This window comes from Epinephelus lanceolatus, chromosome 15 (assembly GCF_041903045.1).
Source record: "Epinephelus lanceolatus isolate andai-2023 chromosome 15, ASM4190304v1, whole genome shotgun sequence".
NCBI lineage: Eukaryota > Metazoa > Chordata > Actinopteri > Perciformes > Serranidae > Epinephelus > Epinephelus lanceolatus.
The window spans coordinates 6003798-6019738 of record NC_135748.1 but is presented as its reverse complement, the minus strand read 5'-3'; the positions used below and the strand labels follow the sequence as shown (position 1 = coordinate 6019738).

The following is a 15941-nucleotide window of genomic DNA, read 5'->3' as shown; positions in this document are numbered from 1 at the left end:
AGTTTCACGAGACATAGCGAAAAAGTCTTGAATCGGAATTTGCAGAACATGACATCTAGACAGACAGGTCCGTCACTCAATGTCAGTACATGATATCCCTGTCTTTCCCCATCTGACTTCATTCTCAACCTACATTAGAAAATTGCTCTTTATAAAATATACTCAGCAACCTACTTTGACATATGTATACTGCTCAAAAAATAAAGGGAACACATAAACATCAAAGTGGCTGTTTCAAAGTCAATCAAACTCCTGCGATTAACCTGTCCAGTTAAGAAGCAATACTGATTGTGAATCAATTTCACTTGCTGTTGTGCAAATTCAATACCCTGGAAATCCAGAGTTCTCACTAGAGCACAATTTGAATTTGCTCAGCGAGTCACTCTGGCAATCAGTAATGATGCTCATTACCCATGCCGTTGGAGCCAAGCTGCACCAATCACATGGGTGTATCTGATATAGGCGGGCCAGAGGCGAGCTAAACAGATGACGACAGCGCTGCGACGACGAAGTCCGGAATCAGTCAGTTAACATTGCAAGATGGCTACGGATGAACACCAGCTGTCTGAAACGGCTTTGGCCGCTACAATGAATGAGTTAGACTTGGCTTTTTCTCTAAAACAGGAACAGAAGACGGCGCTCGAATCTTTCCTTTGCAAGAAGGATGTTTTTGCTGTTTTGCCGACCAGATACGGCAAGAGTCTAATCTACCAGTTAGTTCCGCTGGTAGCTAAGCTCTGGATACGTCACCCCGTGTATTGTTCTGATTGGTCGTAGTGTTATCCAATTGCGTGCAGTGATATTTTCAAATGCATGCTTGGTGCCGCCCCTCGAGTTGGGCCATTTTCATAGCCAGACCCTAAATCTTTCTAGATTTGGGTCTGGATTTCCAGGCTACAAATTCAACAGACAACAGGATGAAAGGAAAGACAATTACCAAGACAACCCCTATTTAGGAATGGTTTTGCAGGCGGTGGCCAGTGACCATTTCCCTCTCTGCGTCCTTTCTGGTTGATTCTAGTTTTGCATTTTTCCAGTGCCCTCACTACTAGTGGTATCATGAAGCGGTATCTGCAGCCCACAGAAGTTGCTCAGGTAATGCAGCTACTCCAGGATGGCACATCCATATGCACAGTGGCCAGAAGGTTTGTGTCTCCCAGCACAGTGTCAAGAGCATGGAGGAGACACCAGGAGACATGCCACTACACCAGGAGAGGTGGAGGGGGCCGTAGAAGGGCAACAACCCAGCAGCAGGACCGCTATCTGCTTCTTTGTGCAAGAAGGAACAGGAGAAGCACTGCCAGAGCTCTACAAAATGACCTCCAGCAGGCCACTCGTGTGCATGTTTCTGCCCTAACTGTCAGAAACAGACTCCATGAGGATGGCATGAGGGCCCGACGTGCACAAATTGGGCCTGTCATCAGGCCAACCACGTGCTAGCCAGAGGTACCCTGACTGCTGTTAGGTACTGGGATGAGATCCTCAGACCTATTGTCAGACCATATGCTGGTGCAGTGGGCCCTGGTTTCCTTCTGATGCATGACAATGCCCTGCCACATGTGGCTGGAGTGTGTCAGCAGTTCCTGGATGACAAAGGCATTGATGCTATTGACTTGCCCACCCGTTCCCCAGACCTGAATCCAATCGAGCACCTTTGGGACATCATGTATCGTAGCATCCACCGCAGCCACATCGCACCACAGACTGTTCAGGAGCTGACTGATGCCCTGATCCAGGTCTGGGAGGAGATCCCCAAGGATCCATCAGGAGCATGCCCAGATGTTGTAGGGAATGTATACAGGCATGTGGAGGCCATACACATTACTGAGCTGCATTATGGGTTGTCCTGAGGAAATTCACAGTTGGATCAGCCTGTGATCTGATTTTTCCACTTTGATTTTGGGTATGATTCTGAATCCAGTCCTAAATGAGTTAATGATTTTGGTTTCCATGGATTGCTCTTACATTATTTTGTTCTCAAAAACACTATGTAATCAATAAAGATTTTCATCTGGATTATTTCATTCATCGAGATCTGGGATGTGTGATTTAAGTGTTCCCTTTATTTTTTTTGAGCAGTGTATTTAGTCATTAAGGTTGAGAATGTGTAACTGTTTTACCGTACTTCCTTTACATCATATAAAAAAATTAATGCCAAAAGTTATTTCTTTTACTACTACTTTATATTACTATTTCTGAAGTCTGTTGCTAAATTCAGCAACATGTTTTGCTCAGAACAGTTTTTAATAAATCAGAAGTAAAAAAAAAACGTGTAAACTGCGTCTTTAACACAGACAAGCGGAGGATTAGCTGAGAAACATCACATTTATTCATTTTACATGGAGCTACAATTAATACTGAATTATGTTAAATGTTTGCTGAATGTGTTTGTATCTCTTAATAAGTCATCAGAAATCAGAAATCATCTGTAGAAGGAGCAGGTGTTTACCTTAAACTAGCTCAGGCCATGTTAAAGTTAACAATATTCTAACAGAACAAGGCAAGCTAATTGCTAGAGTGCTCGGTTGAAAAGGAAAAATAAACAATGTTTTGAGATGGCTGTCAGAGATGGCAGAGGTATGATCACATAATCCTGTTTGAGCTACAACAGGTGCAGTGTTCCATATTTTACTTTCCAGTTGCTCTTGGAAAGAAGAATAGAGTACTGTAAACAAACTGTCACCATTGGAAATCGCCGGTTTCAGTTCAACGCCGGAAGTTGCACCCATAATTCATGCAAGGTGTCATGGGGGCCAGGAATAAGGTGGATAGACAGGGCCTAAAACTGAACTGAAAGTGAACCGTATCTGTGCTCTCTTTTTTTAGTGTTTGCAAAGTACTTAGAAAACAACTGGACAAATGAGATAGTTCTGCACAAGATGTGTGAGAGTTTGGTCACGGATGTTTTGATACAGTTTTTATGTTGTTAAACGTGGTCCCCAACCGATCAATAAATCAGTTGGTCTATGTTTGGCATTTATCCATGGAGACATGCAAGAAAAACAAGGTTTCATGACAATTTCAAGGTAACACTAAGCATGACTTAGTGATTTACAAATTGTCATATTATGGGTGAGCACCCTTAAACACACCCTTGTGACTAACCAGGGTTTGTTTACACTAGCCTGACTTCTTGATTCTTTACAACTCTTTTTATTTGTCTTAGCATTTTAGGGCTTCTTGTCAGTGTTACATTGAAAGTTAAGAGCTGCAGAACAAGCAAGTAAATGCACTGTGAGTTGAGACAGGTTTGTAAAACTGCTGTCTCCATGGTCAACAATAAACATTCAAACTGAAGACCCAATTAATAAAAAACTGAAGAATACTGTAATATAAAATCTGGACAGTATTTACGACAACACATGCAGGAATGAAACAGCCACAATCTCCAATGAACTTGTTGCAATGTACTGATTAAGGTCTACATATGTAGGTATATTCTCTTTTCTATTTATAAAACAAAACAAACAATATAACTACTCATTCTCATTTCATTTATAATTCTACAACCATTTCATTGTATATTGTATATATTTCAGATTGTCTACTTTAATATTTTATCTTATTTTATTTTAATGTCTACTTTAATATTTTATTTTATTTTATTTTATTTTAATGTCTACTTTAATATTTTATTTTATTTATTTCGTTGTCTATTTTAGTATTTATTTATATCTTCATCTTTATCTCTTGTTTCCATTCATGCTGTATTTCTATTTCTACTTTGCACGGAGCACTGGAACAAAAACAATTTCCCCCCAGGGATTAGTAAAGTATTCTGAATCTGAATCTGAATTTTCATGATGCTTCAAATCCATGTCTTCTGGGCATGTTGAAGTGCTCAGTAGAGAGACCTGTTTTCACTCCTTCAGCTGTGTGTGAGCACAGCATGCCCATCATCTGCTCACTTCCTGCAGTCTGCTGGCTCTGAGGCTTGTCAGCAGCACCCACTATATTGGCTCTGTCTGAGGTGCCTGCTGACTATACACCACGGCAATGTAAGCAGGACAGCAGCTTTAGTGTCCCCTGGAGACCAAACAGCTGAATCAGTAAGAGAGCAGGTTCACCAAGAGGTTTAAATTTCAGTCTGGACTATACACACTTACAGTTAACTCATTTTTCCAGCTGTAGCCAATGATGCTCGTTTGACATTCACAGTTATTGATCTTTTCCATTACTAAAACTCATTATCATAAAATGTTATGAAGAATGTGAAGTTATGTCATCCTGTTTGGGGTGGGGGCGCCATCTTGTGTGGTATGTGCACTGTTAATCTCTGTTACCAAAGTGTATGAACTCAGTACAAAACAAGAGTTTACAATGTCTCGGTGAGTGGATGTAGTGCATTGGGGTCTGTAATCTAGCCTTAAGCTGCCCAGTCATATGGATCTATGTCATTTTTCATGATTAGTTTGTTCAAATACTGTTGCTTGAACACCATACCAGGCATAAGTAACAGAGCACAGTCCTCACAAGATGATGCCTAAGTCAGAAAAACAAAACAAAACAAAACAGAGCATCACATCAGCTTCACAATCTCTATTTTATCCTTCTTATATTTATCTTAAAAGTTGGAGTTATCAACTAAAATAAAATGATTGAGTCCTTTAATATTTTATTTCATTTTGGATCCACACTGGTAGTTAATTTGTTGTGTTTGGGAAACAATCTAAATAGTGCACTAACCACATGACACTCCTTTTTCACCTTGGGAGAAATTCCCAGACTCCCTTAAATAATTGCTGAGTTTTGTGGGTTATTAAAGTAGGGCAAACTTTATAAACATGCTGAAACGCTGTCTGACAATTTCTTGGTTAGCCTATTAGTCTTGTAAATTCAACAAATGTAACACATTAAGTTGTTCCTTTCTTTGAATTAAAAAAAAATCACTCCAAACAAATCCAGTTTGTCCCAGTGTGTTGCAGTACCAGCTTGTAGAATAAAATTACAACAGAATAGAATTAAAAGATTTGTCAACCAATAAGACAAGTATTTGCACGCATTTTCCTGTAAATGATCTCATTTGCTAAACTGCTCATGTTGCATGGGAATGTGAGAGAAATGAATGTCTACTTCCTTTACTAATCAAACAAAAAGGGATTCAAACTTTTTACCTTCTGATCTGAAGTCAGGCGTCTTGTCCAACATGGTGTTGTGGAGATAACCTAAAAGAAAAGCCAAACAAAAGTACGGGCGCTGGTGAAGAGTCGAGATAGAGAGAGAGAGCGCGGCGTCAGCCAGCACTGTTTATATCCGTCCACGTACCGGGCCCAGGTGCTCGCGATCAGGATAATGAATCGATAAGCTGTTTACCTCAGGAGAAAGACAATACAACAACATGTCACCAATTACTTCATCACAGACAGCATGACAACCCGCTGAACCAACCCACGCAGCCAAGCAGGGGCAGTCACACCACAGGGGCAGTTTCTTGGTCTTTTTTGGTAGCAAAATAAGAAACCAAACAAAAGAGACTCCATTTGGGACTGTTAGTAAGGTGGGGTCACCTTCCAAGTTAGCATTAGGAAATTAATTCAATTGGTGGATCACTCACATTGCATGGGAATGTTAATAGAATTAATGCCTACATTCTGTTCTGATCAGGCAAGAGCTTCCAGCCACAAAGGAACAGGAATCCTCAATACTCTGATTCGAAGTTAGACGCCTTGTCGATTAGGCCACGTGGTCCCACAAAATTTAGTGTTTATGCTTGAAAAGTTCCATGGTTTAGCTGCTAAGTAGGAGATAGCTAACCATTGTCATGAAGGCAAACTGTATGGCTGCTGGTTCGTTAGCTTCTGTGGGGGGGAAATTACCTGAATTGGTAGACCGCGTATGAGAGACTTTGTGGAACGAATACCCACCTCCTACAGAATATTTGTTTTCTGCAGAGCAGCGTATGCCTTCTTCTATCAAACACTGCATCATAGCCTGGGAGGTTGAAATGTCACATTTGTTTTTAATCATTGGCCAGTATGGGGATAAAGCCTTGACCTTGACGTTTTTGGCAGCACACTCTAACCATCTGAGGCAACGGCTTCCCAGGTTGGTGTCAGTGGAGGGGAATCACTTTAATTTGAGGACCGCTCGCTTCTCATGGGAGACTGAGTGGACTTAATGCCCAAGGTCTCCACAGAATAATCTTCTTATATCAATGTCTGTAGAGAAAACTGAGCCATGGAGCTCATTAAGCATTAGTTCTTGTCATTGGCCAGTATGGGGAGTGAACCCATGACCTTGGCGTTATTAGCACCACGCTCTAACCATCTGAGCTAACCGGCCATGTTTTGAAGACTGTTGGTTGTAAAACGTTTCTCAAACTGCCAAGACAGAGTACAAAAGGATGTAGCTCCATTTGGGATATGCAGTGAGGTGGGAAAACCTTCCAGGTAAGAGTTGGTAAAGGGGAATGACTAATTGGTAAACTGCACATGTTGCATGGAACTGTTAGAGAATTGAATGTCTACTTTCTTTACTAATCAGGCCAGAGCTTTCAAACAAAAAGGGATTCAAACTTTTCACCATCTGATAGTCATCAGACCTAAGGTCCTGACGTGCTGACGTATTGCGGTAAGCGAGCTGTGTCATTTCCGGTGTTTCTGTGACAGTGTCTCTGTACTGCTCTGGTGAATTCTGCTAGCCTGCTTTCTCACCTCAGTTGCTTTAACGCTGCTTTAACGTCTACTTCAAGTCATAACCCACACTGGTTCTGTTTAAGCACTTATAGCTCTCCTTCTTTCTACGACTTTCTCGCTAATCTCTTAGCTGTTGTTTGCACGCTCTTAGCCTTGTTAGCTACTTTAGCTTAGCCATGGATTCTCCTTCTCCTGCTCTTTCTTGCCCGGTGTGCCAAATGTTCAGTTATGCCTCTGCCTCCTTTAGCGACAGTGGTAATTGTAATAAGTGTAGCTTATTTGCTGCGTTGGAGGCGAGGCTTAGTGAATTAGAAGCGCGGCTCCGCACCATGGAAAACCATTCAGTAGCTGCGGTAGTTAGCCAGCCCCCTGTAGCCGGTGCGGAGCCACATAGCATAGCCTTAGCCTCAGCTAACTGTCCTCCGGTAACTCCCGTTCAGCCGGGAGGTTGGGTTACGGTTCGCCAGAAGCACAGCTCCAAGCAGAATCCCACGGCTCACCACCAGCCTGTTCACGTTTCCAACAGCTTTTCCCCACTCAGCGACACACCCGCTGAGGATAAAACTCTGGTTATTGGCAGCTCTATTCTGAGGAACGTGAAGTTAGCAACACCAGCGGCCATAGTCAAATGTATCCCTGGGGCCAGAGCGGGCGACATTGAATCAAATTTAAAACTGCTGGCTATGTGATGACATGTTTAGCCGCATGTCATCATTTAACCGCTGGCTGTCCAGGTGGTGTCCAGCAAACGATGTGGGTTTTGTTAATAATTGACAAACTTTCTGGGGAAAACCTGGTCTTATTAGGAGAGACGGCATTCACCCCACTTTGGATGGAGCTGCTCTCATTTCTAGGAACCTGGCAAATTTTATTAGTAATTTAAATCCCTGACAACCCAGAGTTGAGACCAGGACAGAGAGTTGCAGTCCTAAACGCCTCTCTGAGCTTCTAGTTCAGTTACCCAGCCATAGTTTTCATAGTTTTATACAAAAGATGTCTGTCCCCCGACCACCTAAATTATTTAAATCTAAAATTAAACAAAGAGGAGTTGTGCATAACAACCTCATAAAAATTAAAACCTCTTCTGTGACAGAAAGACAAAACAGGAGAATTAAATGCGGACTGTTAAATATCAGGTCTCTATCGTCTAAAGCAGTGTTAGTAAACGAATTAATATCAGATAATAATATTGATTTACTCAGTCTCACTGAAACCTGGCTGTGTCAAGATGAATATGTTAGTCTAAATGAGTCCACTCCTCCCAGTCATAATAATACCCACATTCCTCGAGGCAGCGGCCGAGGAGGGGGAGTTGCAGCCATTTTTAACTCTAGTCTGTTAATCAGCCCTAAACCTAAACTAGATTATAATTCATTTGAAAGCCTCGTTCTTAGTGTTTTACATCCGACCTGGAAAACCTCGCAGCCACTTTTATTTGTTATAGTGTACCGTGCTCCTGGCCCGTATTCTGAATTTGTATCTGAATTCTCAGAGTTTTTATCCAGTTTAGTTCTTAAATCAGATAAAGTTATTATTGTAGGCGATTTTAACATTCATGTCGACGTTGATAATGACTCCCTGGCTACCGCGTTTATCTCATTAATAGACTCCATTGGCTTCAGTCAGGGTGTACATGAACCCACTCACTGTTTTAACCATACCCTCGATCTAGTTCTGACGTATGGAATTGAAATTGATAACCTAAAAGTCTTTCCACAGAATCCCTTGCTATCAGATCATTATCTGATTACTTTTGATTTCTTTTTACTCGATTACACGCCACTCAGCAACAGTTACTATACTAGATGTTTATCAGATAGTGCTGTCACAAAATTTAAGGAAAAGATTACTTCGTCGTTAAATTCAATACCAATACCTTCAGTAACAGAGGTTTCCCGTGCCGACTTTAACCTCTCCCAAATTGATCATTTTGTTGATAGCGCCGTAGGCTCGCTGCGAACAACGCTCGACTCTGTAGCTCCTCTTAAAAAGAAGTTAACAAAGCAAAGAAAGTTTGCTCCTTGGTATAACTCTCAAACCCGTAGGTTAAAACAAATATCGCGAAAATTTGAAAGGAATTGGCGATTAACCAAACTGGAAGAATCTTGTTTAATCTGGACAGACAGTCTCAAAACTTATAAGAGGGGCCTCCGCAATGCCAGAGCAAACTATTACTCAGCATTAATAGAAGAAAACAAGAACAACCCCAGGTTTCTTTTCAGCACTGTAGCCAGGCTGACTGAGAGTCAAAGCTCTATTGAGCCTTGTATTCCTTTAGCCCTTAGCAGTAATGATTTTATGAGCTTTTTTAATGACAAAATTCTAACTATTAGAGGCAAAATTCATGACCTCCTGCCCTCAGATGGTAGGCCTACCTATCTAACCTCAAACACAGCTGTAGAATCTAATATATATTTAGATTGCTTCTCCCCAATTTCTCTTCAAGAATTGACCGCAGTGATTTCTTCATCTAAATCATCAACGTGTCTCTTAGACCCCATCCCAACTAGGCTACTTAAGGAGGTCTTTCCTTTAGTTAACACTCATATATTAGATATGATCAATATATCCCTATTAACAGGCTATGTACCACAGTCTTTTAAGGTAGCTGTAATTAAACCTCTCCTAAAAAAGCCCACCCTGGATCCAGAGGTGTTAGCCAACTATAGACCAATATCTAATCTTCCCTTTATGTCAAAGATCCTTGAGAAACTAGTCGCAGACCAGCTGTGTGATTTTCTCCAGGATAATAATTTATTTGAGGAATTTCAGTCAGGATTTAGAGTGCATCATAGCACTGAGACAGCTCTAGTTAAAATTACAAATGACCTTCTGATTGCTTCAGACAAAGGACTCGTCTCTGTTCTTGTTTTATTAGATCTTAGTGCGGCGTTTGACACAATTGACCATCAAATTCTACTGCAGAGACTGGATCACTTAATTGGCCTAAAAGGTTCAGCACTAAGCTGGTTTAAATCTTATTTATCTGATCGTTTTCAATTTGTTGACGTTCGTAATGAATCATCCTTACGTACCAAAGTTTGTTTTGGAGTTCCGCAAGGTTCTGTGCTCGGACCAATCCTATTTACTCTATATATGCTTCCTTTAGGTAACATCATTAGAAATCACTCTATAAATTTCCATTGTTATGCGGATGATACACAGTTGTATTTATCGATGAAGCCTGAAGAAAGTAATCAATTAACTAAACTCCATAACTGCCTTAAAGACATAAAAAATTGGATGAGCACCAATTTCCTGATGTTAAATTCAGACAAAACTGAAGTTATTGTTCTTGGCCCCAAACAACTCAGAGACTCTTTATCTGATGACATAGTTTCTCCAGATGGCATTGCTCTGGCCTCTAGCACTACCGTAAGAAACCTCGGAGTAATATTTGATCAAGATTTGTCTTTTAATTCTCATTTAAAGCAAACCTCATGGACTGCATTTTTTCATCTGCGTAATATTGTGAAAATTAGGCCTATCCTGACCCGAAAAGATGCAGAAAAATTGGTCCACGCTTTTGTTACCTCAAGGCTGGATTACTGTAACTCTCTATTATCAGGTAGCTCTAGTAAGTCCTTAAAAACTCTCCAGCTAATTCAGAATGCAGCAGCTCGTGTACTAACAGGAACTAAGAAACGAGATCATATTTCTCCTGTTTTAGCTTCTCTGCACTGGCTACCTGTAAAATCCAGAATTGAATTTAAAATCCTACTGTTAACTTATAAAGCTCTAAATGGTCAAGCTCCGTCATATCTTAGAGAGCTCATAGTGCCATATTATCCCACCAGAACACTGCGCTCTGAGAACGCAGGGTTACTCGTGGTCCCTAAAGTCTCCAAAAGCAGATCAGGAGCCAGAGCCTTCAGCTATCAGGCTCCTCTCCTGTGGAATCATCTTCCTGTTACGGTCCGGGAGGCAGACACCGTCTCCACATTTAAGACTAGACTTAAGACTTTCCTCTTTGATAAAGCTTATAGTTAGGGCTGGCTCAGGCTTGCCCTGTACCAGCCCCTAGTTAGGCTGACTTAGGCCTAGTCTGCCGGAGGACCCCCTATAATACACCGGGCTCCCTCTCTCTCCCTCTCTCTCTCTCTCTCTCTCTCTCTCTCTCTCTCTCTCACTCTCATCCTATTACTGCATCTTGCTAACTCGGCCATTCTGGATGTCACTAACTCGGCTTCTTCTCCGGAGCCTTTGTGCTCCACTGTCTCTCAGAATAACTCATACCGCAGCGGTGCCTGGACAGTGTGATGTGTGTGGTTGTGCTGCTGCCATGGTCCTGCCAGATGCCTCCTGCTGCTGCTGCCATCATTAGTCATTAGTCATACTTCTACTGTTATTATACACATATGACTATTGTCGCACAAGTATACTGTCAGATATTAATACATACTTTCAACATATTGTACCACAGTAGCCAGAACTATAACTATAATATTATTACTTTCATTAATGTTGTTGTAAGCTACTGTCATTACCTGCATCTCTCTCTCTCTCTCTCTCTCTCTCTCTCTCTCTCTCTCTCTCTCTCTCTCTCTCTGTCTCATCGTGTCATATGGATTACTGTTAATTTATTATGCTGATCTGTTCTGTACGACATCTATTGCACGTCTGTCCGTCCTGGAAGAGGGATCCCTCCTCAGTTGCTCTTCCTGAGGTTTCTACCGTTTTTTTTCCCCGTTAAAGGGGTTTTTTTTTGGGGAGTTTTTCCTTATCCGCTGTGAGGGTCTTAAGGACAGAGGGATGTCGTATGCTGTAAAGCCCTGTGAGGCAAATTGTGATTTGTGATATTGGGCTTTATAAATAAAATTGATTGATTGATTGATTGATCTGAAGTCAGACGGCTGGTCCGTTAGGCCATGTCCTCCCTAAGAAGTTATTAATTTATACAATTAAAAAGTTCCATGGGTTTATCTGACCCGTAGAAGATAGCAAACCATTGTCATTAAGAAAAGCTATATATCTTATAGTTTCAGAACCTGACACATGGAGGTCAGGACACATGGATTCTTATCTAAGGGCAGTATGGGGATTGAAACCATGACCATGGCATCATTAGCATCCCACTCAAACCACCTGGGTAATCAGCCGATGTCTTCTTTGTTGCAAAATCTGCCTCAGAATTGAAGCACAAACATTTAGTTTGGTGGCCAACAGTGGAGGGGAATTACCTTAATTGATGGATCTCTCACGGTCCATGGGAGGAGTTAGTAGCCTTACTAACGTGGCCTTATTAGGCCACGTGGTCCCACAAAATTTAGTGTTTATACTTGAAAAGTTCCATGGTTTAGCTGCTAAGTAGGAGATAGCTAACCTTTGTTATAAAGACAAACTGTATGGCTGCTGGTTCGTTAACTTCTGTGGGGGGGAAATTACCTGAATTGGTAGACCGCGTATGAGAGACTTTGTGGAACGAATACCCACCTCCTACAGAATATTTGTTTCCTGCAGAGCAGCGTATGCCTTCTTCTATCAAACATTGCATCATAGCCTGGGAGGTTGAAATGTCACATTTGTTTTTAATCATTGGCCAGTATGGGGATAAAGCCTTGACCTTGACGTTTTTGGCAGCACACTCTAACCATCTGAGGCAACGGCTTCCCAGGTTGGTGTCAGTGGAGGGGAATCACCTTAACTTGAGGACCGCTCGCTTCTCATGGGAGACTGAGTGGACTTAATGCCCAAGGTCTCCACAGAATAATCTTCTTATATCAATGTCTGTAGAGAAAACTGAGCCATGGAGCTCATTAAGCATTAGTTCTTGTCATTGGCCAGTATGGGGACTGAACCCATGACCTTGGCGTTATTAGCACCACGCTCTAACCATCTGAGCTAACCGGCCATGTTTTGAAGGCTGTTGGTGGTAAAACTTTTCTCAAACTGCTAAGACAGAGTACAAAAGGATGTAGCTCCATTTGGGATATGCAGTGAGGTGGGAAAACCTTCCAGGTAAGAGTTGGTAAAGGGGAATGACTAATTGGTAAACTGCACATGTTGCATGGAACTGTTAGAGAATTGAATGTCTACTTTCTATACTAATCAGACCAGAGCTTTCAAACAAAAAGGGATTCAAACTTTTTACCATCTGATCTGAAGTCAGACGCCTGGTCCGTTAGGCCATGTCCTCCCTAAGAAGTTATTAATTTATACAATTAAAAAGTTCCATGGGTTTATCTGACACGTAGAAGATAGCAAGCCATTGTCATTAAGAAAAGCTATATATCTTATAGTTTCAGAACCTGACACATGGAGGTCAGGACACATGGATTCTTATCTAAGGGCAGTATGGGGATTGAAACCATGACCATGGCATCATTAGCATCCCACTCAAACCACCTGGGTAATCAGCCGATGTCTTCTTTGTTGCAAAATCTGCCTCAGAGGCCGTTTACACGTTGCCGGCTATTTTCATAAACGGACATTTCACCGTCTCCGTTTTCAAAAAGATCTTCGTTTACACTTACCCGTGTATATATACACAAGAGCATGCCAAACCTGTAGGTGGCAGTGTAACGAGAAGCTCAAGCCTTCCATGTATCCATTGTCACCATAGCAACATAGGTCGCACTTTTTACACAGGCGCAAGTTCCGGCGCATACTGTGACGTGGGCTGCCTATAACTCCGTTTATCTGCGTTTATCTCAGTTTACATGCAAACGCGCAACCGGAGTTTTCCAAAATCTCCACTCTGGCCGGAGTTTTTAGAAAGACTCGTTTTCAGAGGAGAAATCTCCGTTTGCGTGTAAACGAAGGGCACAAACGAAGGAAGATGTCTCCGTTTATCAAAATCACTGTGTACGTGTAAACGGCCTCTCAGAATTGAAGCACAAACATTTAGTTTGGTGGCCAACAGTGGAGGGGAATTACCTTAATTGATGGATCTCTCACGGTCCATGGGAGGAGTTAGTAGAATTGATGCCTATATTGTGCTCTCATTAGGTAAGAGCTTCCAACCACGAAAGGACTTGAACCCTTAATCTTCTGATCCGAAGTCAGACACCTTGTCCATTAGGCCACGTGGTCCCACATTTCATGTTTACAAATTGAAAAGTTCCATGGTTTAGCTGCTAAGTAGGAGATAGTTTACCACTGTAGCAAAGACCAACATATAGCTTGCGTCTGTGGAGGGGAATAAGGTTGAATGGTAGATGGCAGTCTTGCATTTGAGACTCACTGGAGGTTACGCCCACATTCTCCATAAAAATTCTTTCCTGCAGAGCATCTTCTCATATCAACCTTTATATCAGAGCCTGAGAGATGGAGGTGATGACAAATACATTCTTATCTATGGCTGGTATGGGGATTGATCCCATGATTGTGACATTACTAGTGCCTTACTCTAACCATCAGAGGTAACTGGCCAGTTTCTTGGTCTTTTTTGGTAGCAAAATAAGAAACAAAACAAAAGAGACTCCATTTGGGACTGTTAGTAAGGTGGGGTCACCTTCCAAGTTGGCATTAGGAAATTAATTCAATTGGTGGATCACTCACATTGCATGGGAATGTTAATAGAATTAATGCCTACATTCTGTTCTGATCAGGCAAGAGCTTCCAGCCACAAAGGAACAGGAATCCTCAATGCTCTGATTCGAAGTTAGACGCCTTGTCGATTAGGCCATGTGGTCCCACAAAATTTAGTGTTTATGCTTGAAAAGTTCCATGGTTTAGCTGCTAAGTAGGAGATAGCTAACCATTGTCATAAAGGCAAACTATATGGCTGCTGGTTCGTTAGCTTCTGTGGGGGGGAAATTACCTGAATTGGTAGACCGCGTATGAGAGACTTTGTGGAACGAATACCCACCTCCTACAGAATATTTGTTTCCTGCAGAGCAGCGTATGCCTTCTTCTATCAAACATTGCATCATAGCCTGGGAGGTTGAAACGTCACATTTGTTTTTAATCATTGGCCAGTATGGGGATAAAGCCTTGACCTTGACGTTTTTGGCAGCACACTCTAACCATCTGAGGCAACAGCTTCCAGGTTGGTGTCAGTGGAGGGGAATCACCTTAACTTGAGGACCGCTCGCTTCTCATGGGAGACTGAGTGGACTTAATGCCCAAGGTCTCCACAGAATAATCTTCTTATATCAATGTTTGTAGAGAAAACTGAGCCATGGAGCTCATTAAGCATTAGTTCTTGTCATTGGCCAGTATGGGGATTGAACCCATGACCTTGGCGTTATTAGCACCACGCTCTAACCATCTGAGCTAACCGGCCATGTTTTGAAGTTTGTTGGTGGTAAAACTTTTCTCAAACTGCCAAGACAGAGTACAAAAGGATGTAGCTCCATTTAGGATATGCAGTGAGGTGGGAAAACCTTCCAGGTAAGAGTTGGTAAAGGGGAATGACTAATTGGTAAACTGCACATGTTGCATGGAACTGTTAGAGAATTGAATGTCTACTTTCTTTACTAATCAGGCCAGAGCTTTCAAACAAAAAGGGATTCAAACTTTTCACCATCTGATCTGAAGTCAGACGCCTGGTCCGTTAGGCCATGTCCTTCCTAAGAAGTTATTAATTTATACAATTAAAAAGTTCCATGGGTTTATCTGACACGTAGAAGATAGCAAACCATTGTCATTAAGAAAAGCTATATATCTTATAGTTTCAGAACTTGACACATGGAGGTCAGGACACATGGATTCTTATCTAAGGGCAGTATGGGGATTGAAACCATGACCATGGCATCATTAGCATCCCACTCAAAACACCTGGGTAATCAGCCGATGTCTTCTTTGTTGCAAAATCTGCCTCAGAAATGAAGCACAAACATTTAGTTTGGTGGCCAACAGTGGAGGGGAATTACCTTAATTGATGGATCTCTCACGGTCCATGGGAGGAGTCAGTAGATTTAATGCCTATATTGTGTTCTCATTAGGTAAGAGCTTCCAACCACGAAGGGACTTGAACCCTCAATCTTCTGATCCGAAGTCAGACGCCTTGTCCATTAGGCCACGTGGTCCCACATTTCATGTTTACAAATTGAAAAGTTCCATGGTTTAGCTGCTAAGTAGGAGATAGTTTACCACTGTAGCAAAGACCAACATATAGCTTGCTTCTGTGGAGGGGAATTAGGTTGAATGGTAGATGGCAGTCTCGCATTTGAGACTCACTGGAGGTTACGCCCACATTCTCCATAAAAATTCTTTCCTGCAGAGCAACATACATCTTCTCATATCAAACTTTATATCAGAGCCTGAGAGATGGAAGTGATGACACATAGATCCTCATCTATGGCTGGTATGGGGATTGATCCCATGATTGTGACATTACTAGTGCCTTACTCTAACCATCAG

At 41.8% G+C, this 15941-nt stretch overlaps 5 non-coding genes across 5 annotated transcripts; all 5 read right to left on the bottom strand.

The window, feature by feature from the left end:
* Window positions 1–6208: 6208 nt before the first annotated feature.
* On the bottom strand, window positions 6209–6282 carry trnai-aau (transfer RNA isoleucine (anticodon AAU)). The gene has a single exon. It is a non-coding gene; the product is annotated as a tRNA-Ile (tRNA).
* Window positions 6283–12412: 6130 nt separating this feature from the next.
* Window positions 12413–12486, bottom strand: trnai-aau (transfer RNA isoleucine (anticodon AAU)). Its single transcript has one exon. It is a non-coding gene; the product is annotated as a tRNA-Ile (tRNA).
* A 1108-nt stretch (window positions 12487–13594) lies between these two features.
* trnar-ucg (transfer RNA arginine (anticodon UCG)) lies at window positions 13595–13667 on the bottom strand. Its single transcript has one exon. It is a non-coding gene; the product is annotated as a tRNA-Arg (tRNA).
* A 1121-nt stretch (window positions 13668–14788) lies between these two features.
* On the bottom strand, window positions 14789–14862 carry trnai-aau (transfer RNA isoleucine (anticodon AAU)). The gene has a single exon. It is a non-coding gene; the product is annotated as a tRNA-Ile (tRNA).
* Window positions 14863–15534: 672 nt separating this feature from the next.
* Window positions 15535–15607, bottom strand: trnar-ucg (transfer RNA arginine (anticodon UCG)). Its single transcript has one exon. It is a non-coding gene; the product is annotated as a tRNA-Arg (tRNA).
* Between the last annotated feature and the right edge of the window lie 334 nt (window positions 15608–15941).